The 13666-nt window shown below is 33.5% G+C and overlaps 1 protein-coding gene across 2 annotated transcripts in view; it reads right to left on the bottom strand.

Moving 5' to 3' along the window:
* The window catches only part of LOC110995854 (GAS2-like protein 3), a 77702-nt gene extending 64036 nt beyond the window's left edge, over positions 1-13666 (bottom strand). The window contains exons 1-2 of one of the 2 annotated variants that reach the window (XM_045633437.1): positions 13499-13666; positions 5423-5523 (exon numbers count right to left, since the gene is read on the bottom strand). The gene's annotated coding sequence lies outside the window, so the exon portion shown is untranslated. The remainder of the gene's footprint in view (positions 1-5422; positions 5524-13498) is intronic. The other variant, XM_045633436.1, reaches the window with a different exon arrangement.

Consider the following 13666-nt stretch of genomic DNA (forward strand, 5'->3'; position numbering starts at 1 on the left):
TAATATGTATGTAGTGTTTGAGATTTTTTTTTATTTCAGGCTGAGCTAAGCTCGCCAAACAGCCCGTACTGAGCTGTAAAGGCCCTTAAGGCCAACAGCGAGATTCCATTCCAAAAAAAAATAATTTAGATTTTATGTTTGTATTGACAACCTCTATCTATCTATGTGTATTGTTCTTTCCCGCGCTGCAGTGGTGTAGACTGCAGATTGCTCCTGTGACTACAGACTATAAGAGTATAGAACATACTCATAGATCATGGCTCGCCCCAGTATGGCGTACCACAGGCTTTGTATCAGTAGGGCGCTTGCATGGAATCACTACCCGAAGGGGAAATATGCCCCGAACGGGCGAAGCTCAACCCACTCGAGGTTAGACCTACTGTGCAGCAAAACCCACCCTGGATTTATATTGAACTTTATTATATACCGATCGACAATGCACGCGCGAGGCTTCATTGTAACATCAGCTGCCAGTATTTTCAAATACAACTTAGAAACCTTCGTGAAAAGAACGAAGCACTTAAGGTTGTGTTGGGCAGAAAATATTTTTATGTAACAGGCAAACGGGCAGGATCCTCACTTGATGTTAAGTGATACCGCCCATAGTCACTGACATTGCTAAAGGGCTCGCAAGTGCGTTGCCGGCCTTTTAACGGTTGGTGAACTGTTATCTAACTGCCTTCTCTTGCTCCATAAAACATGAAGATCCTCTTAGGCTATTTCTGATAGAGCAAGATGTACTTGACGCGACCATTCGTGACTCATTAGAATTTTTACAATAACAATCCAATTAATTTGCCAATTGTTCGTTTTATTTAAACAAATGTTCAATTAGAACAATTTTGCACATGTGTGAGGCACGGTTTTATTTAAACAAACATAACTTTATAAACTTGAATGGAATATTCGAGTATATTTTTTAAAACAACATTAATAAAATTGTATTCTGGTTTTTGTTAGATAAACTCGGTATATATAAAAAATAACCAGGGTAAACTTTTGTTTAATATAATGGTTAAATACAATGTTAGTTGTATTGTTGGTAGGTTAAAACAGTAGTTAATAATTTTAATTGCAATGTTGGCCTAGTGGCATCAGCGCGCGACTCTTATCGGTAATCGTAGGTTCGATCCCCGGCTGTGCACCAATGGACTGTCTATGTGCGAATTTAACATTCGAACGCTAAAGGAAAACATCGTAAGGAAACTTTCATATGATCAGTCCATCTGGTTGGTGGTCGGCCACGTGATTTGTCTCCTGTGTTACCATGATTTCCAAGTTCTTATCGCATCTGAGCATTGAAATACATATACCGAAAAGCTTACGCCTCTATGGTTTTGTATTCAGCCGAGCTTTAGAATAATAAGCTCACACAAATAACACTCGTAAACCAAATTCATAAAAGCTCTGAACCGGAAGTCTACGTATGCAAAACTTTTCGTATTCGACGATATCCATTCGCCTCTTACTAACAAATTTTGTTTAAACTGTGATGGAAAGGCACAGCACAATTTTTTGTGGAACTGATTCTTAAACTTTTTTGAACTTTACATATATTGAATGATGAATCCACTAGGGATGATATATAAGTGTATCGAAGGAGAGGTCTGGGGTTGACTATAGACTGGCCAGTGGTTTCTCTCCTGAGTCTCTTGGGTTGAATGCCCCCAGAGGGTCTATCTTAAATTAAGGCAGGGATGAAGGCTGAAGTTTTTTAGGGGATAGGGTATCATTTAGTAAGAATTTATAAGAAGAACAATTTTTTAGAAGTTTATTAAGAATTATCGAATGACAAAAACGAATTATGACATACTGGAGTTTGCGCTATCACTCTCTGAATCTCATCCTGACAGTATGAATTAAGTTCTGTTGTTTGTTGTTTTGAAGTCTGAACGGTTGGTCGCTTAAAATTCGACCAATCTATTTCGTGTCATTCAAAAGAAGCTGTCGTGTTTATATTCGGTCCGTCACACGTCAATGCAACTTCCTGTTGTGGCTTCCTTTTAGATCAGGTGATAAATAGAAATGTAACATTTTATTTTTATTTTATTAGTATTATGGGGATATGGTTGAAAGGGTGCAAAAGAAGTTCCTTAGAATCCTGTACAAACGAAGGTACAATTTTTTTCCTTACCTCTACCCTACTAAGTTCCTGATGGGGGTATTGGGGTACAATTCGTTAGAGCTTCGTAGGGATTTGGCTGTGGTAAGGTTTGGTCTAAACGTTATTAAAAACGAAACGGAAAGCGCATACTTGATGGGGGAAATCATCAGACTGTACGTTCCGGACAATTATTACCGCTGCCGGAGGCATAACCTCTTTGCTGTGCGTTCGGCTCGCACTGTCCAGCGTCAACAAGCTCCCATTCCTCGACTACTCTCGATGCTAAATGGGTTCCTCGACTCTTCACCGGAGAGTGACCTATTTGGTGAGCGTATGGCGGCAGTGTACTCTGATTTGAGGATATACTTGGAGAGTATTAGGGGTTAGAATAAACTGTGTTTTATGTTATTTTAATTAATTTTGTATTGTATATATTATAGTCTATTTTATTGTGAGTTTAGCCATGTCTGTAATTAATAAATAAATAAATAAATAAATTTTACTTATCTTCTGCAACGCTTTGGTTCGGTTTCATATAAAATAGATTCTGCCACGTTATTGTAAATATAGAAAATCTTGCCACAGACTGGTGTCTATTGTTTTTGGTATAACATAGAACGTTAAACCAATTTTTTTTAAATTGGTATTACAGAACGATAATCCTGGCTGTAAAATTTCAAAAAAAGAAGACGTTTTTTAAATAATCTGTGACTATTGTATTCATTACAAAAAATTGTCTAATTTATGATTTGACTTCCAAAATGAAATTTATTTTGTGCAACAGACTGGTTCTGGCCCTGCGAACAACCTTGACCTTCTTCACACATCCCCTAGGTACAAAGACATCGAGTTCTTGAAGACCATGGTTGGTCTTGTGTGCAAGTGAAATTTCTGTGCACCACTGTATTCTATGGGTCCAATGTGACACGGGGAATAGCCCTAGTCCTTATAAGTCTTCCTTTCTCAATCAAGGCTATATTAATAAAAGCGTCTTACTATTAATTATATTTTTAAAAAGGATGCGGGCCTCTCAATCTCCCCTTCACTGTTACCCCTTCAACAATTCTCAGCCATCGTTTACGTGGGGATATTTTTTTAATAAAACATTTTATACTATTAATTAACACTATGTCAACATTTCAGTAGTTGGAACGCCAAAGAAATAATTTATTTATTCCACTTCATTATTCTACCTTAACATATACTCTAAAATAATACCCAAACCACAATTATCCTACATAAAAGAACATTAAAAAATTATACTTATATGAAGTACCAAATAGCTATGTAACACATAAATTATTAGGAAGATAAAAGTTCCGAATAAGAAACTTCACACTTCATGACGAATAGCGCTATCTGACAGTCGTGAAACGCAACAACTATTGTTGCGTTTCACGACTGTCAGATGGTTTATCCTACCAATAAGTAATAAATTGCTTATTTGGAACTTATCCGGACATTGTGAAACAGACCCTAAATCTTATAACTAACAATATAGCAAGCAACTCTTGAGAACTCAGCCAGTGTACAAACAAATAGGTCTACCTCAATAAAAATTTCTTTAATTAGTATTTGTGTTGCCCGCGTGAGTGGCGCTTTGCTAACCAAGTTGGAATGTGCGCGCGGTACATCCAACAGTTTAGACATAAGTCTCAGGTTTCTACTTGTAGACCCAGTATCTCCAACATATCCAGATTATGAACCCGACCCCTAAGTATCTTAAATAAATACACTGACACAGCTAGCTCTCTTCTGAGGCGTAGCTGGTCGCCTTTAATTCCCACAGGTACTGAGATGGAAGAATTATTCAGGCCTTTTTTCTGAGGCAGTGACTACTTGATCTCCACTTGTTACGATAGCGAATCACCTCTCTCGCTCTTAATTATTATACTTAACGTTATTTTGTTAGAAGATTATTTATGTTAATATTTTATATTCGTTTATGTTCCTTCCACTTTGTTTTATAAAACAAAAAATGAAAATTTACATGAAGTAGCGCGTTTTAACGTATGACGTCATCGCAGTGATTTTCGCTAGATTATCGCGATGTAAAATAAAAGCGTAAAACAAAAATTGAAAAAAACGTTTGTTTTGTATAGGTATCAGTAACCCTAGGCTTATGTTGGGGGTCTTAGGGGCCCTTTATTCTGTCAAGGACTCACGCATGTGACGACAAATTTGCGGAACGAGTGATGTAAAATCATTTGTGTGACTATTGTTTTGCGTGAATTCTTTTTAGTATATTGTACTAAAAGGAACTAGGCCTTTTGAGCAAAACTAGTGTAGTGTATAAGTGCTGATATCGCGAACATAGTGTCTAATTAAGTCAACATAATATTACTTAGCCATAATTATTATTTACATTGTAATTCATGTAAAATACACAAAATATTATACTTATACATTATTTGTACTGTAATATCGTATTTGAAAAGTTCTTGTACTCTATATTTGGTATAGACAACACAATTTCATAGATATTTTTCGTCTATTAGTTATTTCCAAATGAGTTGATTAATTTTAAATGTAATACAGAGAATAAATATATAAGTTTAAAGGTACACTGGCACAGGACTAACTTTTTAAATTTGTTTAAATGTTCAATTTATCAATTTATTATTATTATTACTGTTGGTTAAGAATATTGTAAATACTATATTTGTGTCGGAATTAATGAGTTTATATCTAAACTAACTTTGTCTGCGCAGGATTAATATTAAGGATAGCTTACATAAAACACTAAAATTAATGACTATTTAAGATATATACATTTCCATTATACATTATATATTATGTGCAACTTTAGCGGTTTCGGAAGAGCACGCCAACACAGCTCGCAGATGGTATATTTTTCCTACTCGATATTTTGAACAATTCACACAATATCTTTATAAATAGTAGCCTATGTGTTATTTGAATGTATAAGCTATATTATTGTTCTAACTATAGCTCTATATAGCTATATCATTAAAACCCATTCAGTAGTTTTTACTTGAAAGAGTATCAAACATTTATCCATACTTACAAACTTTCGCGCTTATAATATTATTTAGATTTAATAGATTATATATTTCCAGACAATATACAATATACCTTAACCTACATTTAACAAATTTCAAAAAGATTGGATCCGTTGAAACTGGAATTTCCTCGTTGTATTGAGATTCCTTGAGTGAGAAATTAAAAAAAAAACATTTAGTCTCAAGTTTAGTTGAGTGACAAAAAAAATTAGTCTCTCGTGCGATGTGAGTTCAAAAATCTACTCTTAGGTAACATATAACTGCCTTTTACATAAGCGGTAATTTAAAAACTTACCTTTCTTTTGTGTGTACCAAGGCTTGTTGCTAAACCATAACTGATTCGTGTTAATTTGGTGAAGTTTTAATTGGTTTTCTATTATGAAATAACAAGGTTACCTGAAACAATTATAAACACTTTTAAAAACTTTAAGATACATATAACATTGATATTAGTTGTTTCTAATACGTATTTGCGTTGTTCTCACGAGTATGTAAGTGCGTGCTCCTATTTCACCATGCCTCCTGCTGATAGAGGACAAATCTTTGTTTTTAATTTATTTTATTATTCTTTATTACTCAATATGTCATATGGAACATGGTGTAATGGTTGCAGCTCCTTAAAAACGTTGTGTAAAAGAAAAAAACTTGGCGATTAAAAAGAGTGGCGGAGAGTTTATTGCCAGTTCTTCTCTTCCGTTCTACGCCCTTGATTTGAGAACTGTCAGTGAATTAAAAATTAGAAGCATTTAATGAATATTTCTTTTTTTTTGACGTTCATAAGTGTACATTATTTTACCTATATGAATAAATGATTTTTGAATTTGATTTAAAAGAGTATTATTTATTTCTATATTCTTAACGTACATAGTAATTTTTTTTTAGTTTGAGGCGCAAACTAGCTGCTGTCTCTGGCAGAATGACCAGCGCTGTGGAATACGTCTGCTCCACAGCATAATGCTGAGCTACAACCAGTTACAATTACAACCACAACACAGACAAAACTTAAAATGTAGCTTGTTCCTTATTTAATTTTTTTATATATTGTTATTATCACTACATAGTATAAAACAAAGTCGCTTTCTCTGTCCCTATGTCACTTTGTATGCTTAAAGTTTTTGAAACTACGCAACGGATTTTGATGCAGGTTTTTTTAATAGATAGAGTGATTCTAGAGGAAGGTTTATATCTATAATAACATTTATTAAATAGTGGAGAGTACTGTTATTTTTGAGCTTTCTAATGTGATATCGTAAATAATTACATTTTTTCCGCTTACATTGCAAACGCAGGCTGAACCCTACGAGTTTTATCAAAATAATGTCCTAAGTATTGTACACATTGAAAAGGTCTACAGAAAAGTCCGAGATGGTATATGTCTATCTCTTATGGATAACCCATATTTTTATATACAACGTTCACAGATTTTCAGTAGTGTATTTAGTATCAGCATTGCACCCGTGCGAAGCCGGGGCGGGTCGCTAGTTATTTATATATTATATCATTGTCTATGGTCCTAATGCTTGGTATTGATTTGCTCCAGCTCAAAAATTTAAGGCTGCTCTGCCTTACAAACAGTTTGTATGACTCAAAACTTGGCGATTAACAAGTGTGAAGAGTTTCTTGCCAGTTCTTGTCCGCTCTTCGCCCCTGACTTGGGAACTGCTAGTAAATTAAGAATCAATAATAATCTAACACTTTTTCTGTTGACATTCATAAGTGTTAATAATATTAATAAAGTTAAGTTGAGTTTGACTTTGAGTTTATTTTGTTACCAAAGACAATAAAAACAAATTAATTTTACGTAAACATGTTTGCGTGACATAAGTAGGTAGGTACGTCATAAGTCAGAAATTGACGTATTTTGTTCCGAAATTGCACAATCATAATTGTATTGGTTGTCATTAAACAAACGATATCGTGATAATTAATGTTCTGTCAAACTTTACGTTATCGATATAGTAATTAGTGTCATTAACAGGCATTTTATCGAGGAAAAAAATATTGTTAAATTTTAACTAAATATTTCTTTGGGAATCTTCTAGAAAAATATCGCTGGCCCGGGGCTCAAAAGCCTAACCACAAAATAATTTTTTTTCTGATGGTACCTAATGCTATTATTGTTCCGATAATAAGTTCATATATACACTTTATATGTGCATTTAAAATTGGCTCCAAATGTGAAGAAAAACATCAAGAGGAAACCAGATTCTTCTCTTATCTTTCTTTGTAACAAATATAACTTGTAATATCTATTAAAAAAACGTGTGGCACTCGGAGACTGCCGCAGTAAAGATGCATAGCATTTTATTCAACTTATGCAATTATAATTATTTATTTATTCAAAATTTTTTTTCTTTGATACCAATCTACCATTCTGTCAGACTAACACGCCTGTATAGTCTGTCCCGCTCTAACGCGTACGGCCAGCACACCTATCATCGTGTGTTAGGTTTTTATTTTCGTTACGGAATTTCTTGATACGGTCGCTGCGCTCAAAGTCAGCGATAAAATCTATGTAATGTAATAAAATAATTTTTTTTCACTAAATATACTTGATTAACTTAACAAAATAAATACAATAACAATCAAATTGTCCCTCTGTGGGGCATGAGCCCGACGTTAGGAAACACTGCCTGCTAACTGATAGGGTGGAATAGTGGCTTATAGCAATTAAATAAAACGTTAGTAATACTTCTAACACTGTGTTTATTATAAGAGAAAATATATAATATTTCTATAAATGACAACGCATCAAAAGTAAATAAAACATAATCCAAATTCAAACATAGTGCATCATAGACAATTGTATGTGGACAGCACCTTCTAACAGTAACTTGCCATTTTTATCTAGACATGGAACAGCCACCTAAAAATTTGTAGCGACACTGTTATTTTTTTTAAATCAAATCGTAAAAATAATTGACGGCGACAGAATTACAATTAAAGTTCAAGGATTGGTTTTATAGTATTCACCGCGCTCCATGTATGCTTCGACCTTAACACGTAAACACACAAATTGTATAATTTCTTTAAAGCTTTAATAATAATATTACCGACTCCAAAATACATTTTATACAGATTGCTAATATGTTTTGTTATGCTATTGCAATAAATTTCGTAACAAAAACAAAAACCTAACACACGATGAAGTAATATAGGTAAGGCGAATGCGCGTTAGAGTGGGACAGAACGCATACTGCGTCTCACATCGGTCTGGCGGTGTCGGTGACGTAGCGCAGGTGCGTTAGAGTGGGACAGAACGCATACTGCGTATTCATATCTCTCTGACGAGTTCGGTGACGTAGCGTAGCGCCGGTGCAGCCGATACGCGTTAGAGTGAGACAGACTATATAGGTTAATCTGGTAGATTAATATGATAAAACTGCTATGCAATTATGAATTGCTTATGAGATTGCTGTATCGCGGCAGTCCCCGAATGCCGCGAATACTTCCCGTGGTAAATGCGTTAGAAGATGCAGAGACACCCCACATCTTTACACAGTTGTTTTATAGTCTGTTGATTCTGTCTCGAATCTAAATCGATACATTTCAAAAATGAAGTCAGAGACAGACACATGTCAAAAATACGCTAACAAACTATGAATAACTGTAGACGCATATCACTGAAGCCAACTTAGGGGTTTTACCTCCAAATTTAGGACGATTCAAGATGTCTTGAGAGTTTTCCCACCAAATTTAGGGGGAATCAAGATGTCTTAGGCACGTTCTTATTTGAAATTCAACAAAAACTTTAGGGGTTTTAATCGATAATTAGGGGTTCTAAGTTGTTCCTAGGATGAGAATTCTGCAGGAGTTCACTGCCCATACGGTATGTTGCATACAAACTATTTTTAGCCACAAATACCTCATGAACCACAGATTAATTGATTTCCTGTAGTAGGTAGTAATTTCAGTAATTCATATTCATAAAGCGTGCGGTTTGAAGGCATGGCGGGCCAATTTGTTATACTTATAAAGACAAACCAGGTATTATATTATATTTATTTAACACTACCAATGGAACGCGGCTTCACTCGCGTAGATAAAAGTCTACTATGTCGGACAATAGACTATAATATTTTTGTTATCATAAAACTTTTATTATACTTCGTTTTGAATTACATCCATTCAGATTATTACATTCATAATCAATATACAGAGTTTACTTTAGAACAAATATATATCTAACACATATTTAAATCGTAACACCATATACATATAATGTCCGACATTAGTAATGTTGGTCCAGTTGTTTTGTGTTAAGAAATTACAAATATTCATACAAAAACGTTTCCTCTTTATAATACTTATTAGTATAGATTAAGAATTTGACGGATACATCAAGGACATAGAGTTTCGTCTACACTATAGACAATTCAGACAATGTTATCTGCGTAATTCGCCGATGTTTCGGCTTACTACAATATAAATTATGATGATGACATTTTCCATTTTCCACCTTACCAAAGAGGGTATAAGTAAATATTTTATAAAGCGGGAAGACCTAGTTTGGCTTTAAACTTATTTAGCAGTACACAATTTCTTTTTTTCTTTTATAGTTTGTTTAATGTTCAATTTCAGTTTTCTTTTATACATTAATGTATATAACTAATTAATGTTTCGTAAATTTTGTGTTACAATGTAATCCGTTTTGGCGCTGTATATTGTTTAAGTATTTGTGCAGTTGAAAGATTACTTATAAATTATAAAATGGAAAGATTTATGTTTTTGACAAAGGAGAGAGACACATAGATGCTAAATCTCATGTTTCTGAATTGTCTACAGATTATCTATAACATATCCGATCCGCATTGAATGTTGGCAGTATGTTCAATGACAATAGAACGTAACGCTATACTTGTTTCCTAGGTGTAAGACGTCGAGTAACAAAACAACTTTTGGGGTTTTTAATCAAACCTAACCTAATACTAGGTTGTAGTTGGCATCTTATTTTTCTTCTCTAGTGTCATCTCCTACCGAATATTGGCGATGGCTTCTATATACCTTGATGCTTTAACAAAATCATTGTGTGATTTTTCAACCAAGACGTGCGTCTGTGGCCAGGTCTCTACCTGCCAGTTTGGCATCTGTGCATAGACCAATTACCATGTCTATGAATATCAAACAGTACTACTACATATATCCAATTAAAAACGATGATATAGCACCATAAATATAATATTCCCACGCTCAAGGTCATGTTATTGTACAAGTAGTAATTATGATAACCGTCCGCTTCCGAAACACATTCAAACAAGTTAATATTTCCATTAAATTACAAAGACTACTATTTGCACTTGACAGTTATCATTGCAAAAGTCAAAATGACAAATGTCATCGTGTATCTCTTATTATATTACCCAACCGAGGCTTGGTTGGAATCCGCAAGGAAACGCAAGCGTTGTTGCCCCAAGAAAACCTGGCCTACAGTTGCTGATGAGGCAAACAGAGCCGGAAAGACTTGGAGCTAGGTGAAATACGAAGACCAAGACTGACAGCGATGGAGACACTGTGGACGCCCTCTGCCTTATTTAGGGATTGTAGGATATTTAGTCAAAAATTCATAGGTTAGGAAATTGGCACATGCAAGGGCACACAGATAAATACAACCTCATATTACGACAGATATATTGGATAGATAGATTATATATATATTCGAGGTCCTGCCGGTTATGCTTATTGTAAACTAAGAAATCTTTGCAACGATCATGGCTAAAAATAACCAAGTAATTCAACTACCATTTTAGGTCTCCGTATTCAGAATAATAAATCTAGCCGGCCCTCCTCACTAATTCAATAAATCAATTTCAAATATATGCAGCCGCTTATATTAAAACATTCAGCCATAAAAGGCTATGCGCTTGAAAATTATATGTATTAGTTTTCAATAACTCTTGTTTAATTGGAAAATTATTCATTTTATTTGTAATATATTGTCTTAATTGAATAAAACTATAAAAATATCTTTATTAGCTGTTTCTTGATAAATTTTCGATGCAAGTTCAACCAAGACGATATTAGGCGTTTTCCTTCACTGTAGAAGTTACGTACTATTTTTTATTGTAATACAATATACAATACTGTGTAATGTCTGCCTTCATTACCTCCAAATGCGACAAAACTATGGCTACAGATTGTAGACAAATTAATCTATGCTTTCTCGCGGTGCAATATAACCTTCTTCAACACAAATGTAATATGTAATTGAATTGCGATCATAGATTACAGAATTTTAATGACATTGGAAAATGCCATTACAGTTTACTGATGAAAGTGTTTGTACCACCAATGGCTGTTTCATAATAATTTCTGATAGCCTTTTGATACTTATTTTAAATTTATTATTAACAACATACATTACGCGTGTCCTTTATATATATAAAAAAAATAATAAAGCTTATATAATAAACACTTCCTGTATCGAAAAGTATTAACTGATTCGACAACAATTTTTTGCTGTACCAGGCGAGAAGCAACTTACGGGAGATTGTATACGAGGCCATAAACTGGTTTAAATTATGCTTTTGTTTTAAGTAATCAATCGATTAACGTTTAACCTTTCTGTGACCTTTAATTGTGTAATAATATTGTTAAATATGCCTTTTTGGTAAACTCAAAAATCATTACTTACTTGGTTTTATATTTCACAAATTCTGTTTAAAAAAATTTTGTCGTGTATGTAAAAATTCGTCATTATTATTAATTTGTACTTTATATGAGTATAGATAACACTCTTTATAGAAAAAGGGGCAAATGGGCAGTAGGCTCACATTTTAAGAATTTGTCTGATCTTTTCGTGATGGACGATAACTTCTTCAGTGGGCAGCTGATTCCACATAGTGGTAGTTCAAGGTTTCGATGATAAAACTTACTTGTACGGTAAGGAATCGACATATTATGTAAGACATAAAAATCGATCTCTGGCTACTAATAAAATTATTAATAAAACAAATTGAAAATGTAAACAACCATTTAATTGTAAGTGCGTATGGCAAACTACGACATACGAAATTTCTAGAAAAACCTAAAGAACAATCTTGAGACTGCTCTTTCTTAGGTTATAAGGACTGAAGTAAATTGCAAGAGACTGCGACACTCCTTCAAACAATGGCTCTTTCTTAAAAAATGCTTTTTGAGCTGCCTTAGCTTTATGAGCGCCTAGTACTCTAGTCTGTAGTCTGAATTATTTTGTGCTCTTTTATCTTAAGCTGAAATTAAGCTAAACATAATTTAAAAATACATAAGGAATTGTTTTTATGAATTAAATTTAATTGTTAAACTAATTTACCGTTCATTGTTTACCTGACTACCTGCTCAACAAAACAATTTTATCACAAGAGACTTAGTCATAGGCATTTATAATGCAGTAAAAAAAAATTCTTGTATAGGTATACGATAAAATGGGAAAGCATATTTAAAAACGGTCGTACATATACATAGCGATATTATAAATTGTTTAAATTGAATATGTAGGTAATGGCAGGCTACGCTTGACATGTGACGAAAAAGTTTCGGTCAATTTAGACATTTGAAGATACATACACAGTCCCATAAGCTAAAAATAATTATTCAAAACATAATTATAAATATTTAAAAGTTCATAAAACCATAATTATAAGTAATATTTAAAAGTATTGATACAATTTTTATAGATCATTTTATGATCTACTATTTTGGCCCAGGTACTTTTATGATATAATTTACCGTTTTGCTGGAAATCGCTTAAATACTCATTTTTTTGATCTTTGACATTCAATAAAAATAATCCATACACGGGAATGATGGGGAACTTTTAAATATTATTTATAATTATGTTTAGAACTATTTTACTAATTCATTTTCAGCTTGGGACTTTATGTACCTACACTCTCATTTTTTGGTCTAAATTGACTGGACTATTAGAATGGCTATTTAATTTTGGATTGTTTTCTGTTATGAAAAATGTAAACAGCGATACATCCTAGTGATAATATAAACACGCTATCGTTTGGGTCTATTCGTTTTCATCTCCACAATCAAGTGACTGCTCCCGCGCATAAAATAATATTGTCTGTGAACGTTATTTACATAAACCTGCATTATTCTTTTGAAAGACCGCTTTTGTGCCAAATAAAAAACTTAGTTTAAGACTTGAAAATAATTATTATCAATGTACCGGTTTTGACGAGGAAAGCTAGATCAAATCAATTAAAATAGTCTTAAAGTTTTCATTTACATCAAGTTCTCTACTACAAACTATCCGTCAAATTAGTTTGTTTTTTAATGTCTGTAATTATAATCTACGATTTATGGCTAAACTTACTATGTGGGTAACTAAAATGCTATTTAAACTTCATCCGAACTTACTACAATAAAACAAAAGAAATCTTACCGAAATTTTTAAATCAGCAAATCTTAGGTGCAAACATAACAGCCGTTCCAAAACAGTGCACAATACACTCTCACTAATTAATTATCAAACTTAAATTCGCGTGTTATTTTACGATCGTTTTATTGCGCGGTGTAACACTACCTCACTCTTCGACTGCTCACAGCAGAG

The sequence above is a fragment of the Pieris rapae genome, chromosome 23, assembly GCF_905147795.1.
Source record: "Pieris rapae chromosome 23, ilPieRapa1.1, whole genome shotgun sequence".
In the NCBI taxonomy this organism is placed as follows: Eukaryota; Metazoa; Arthropoda; class Insecta; order Lepidoptera; family Pieridae; genus Pieris; species Pieris rapae.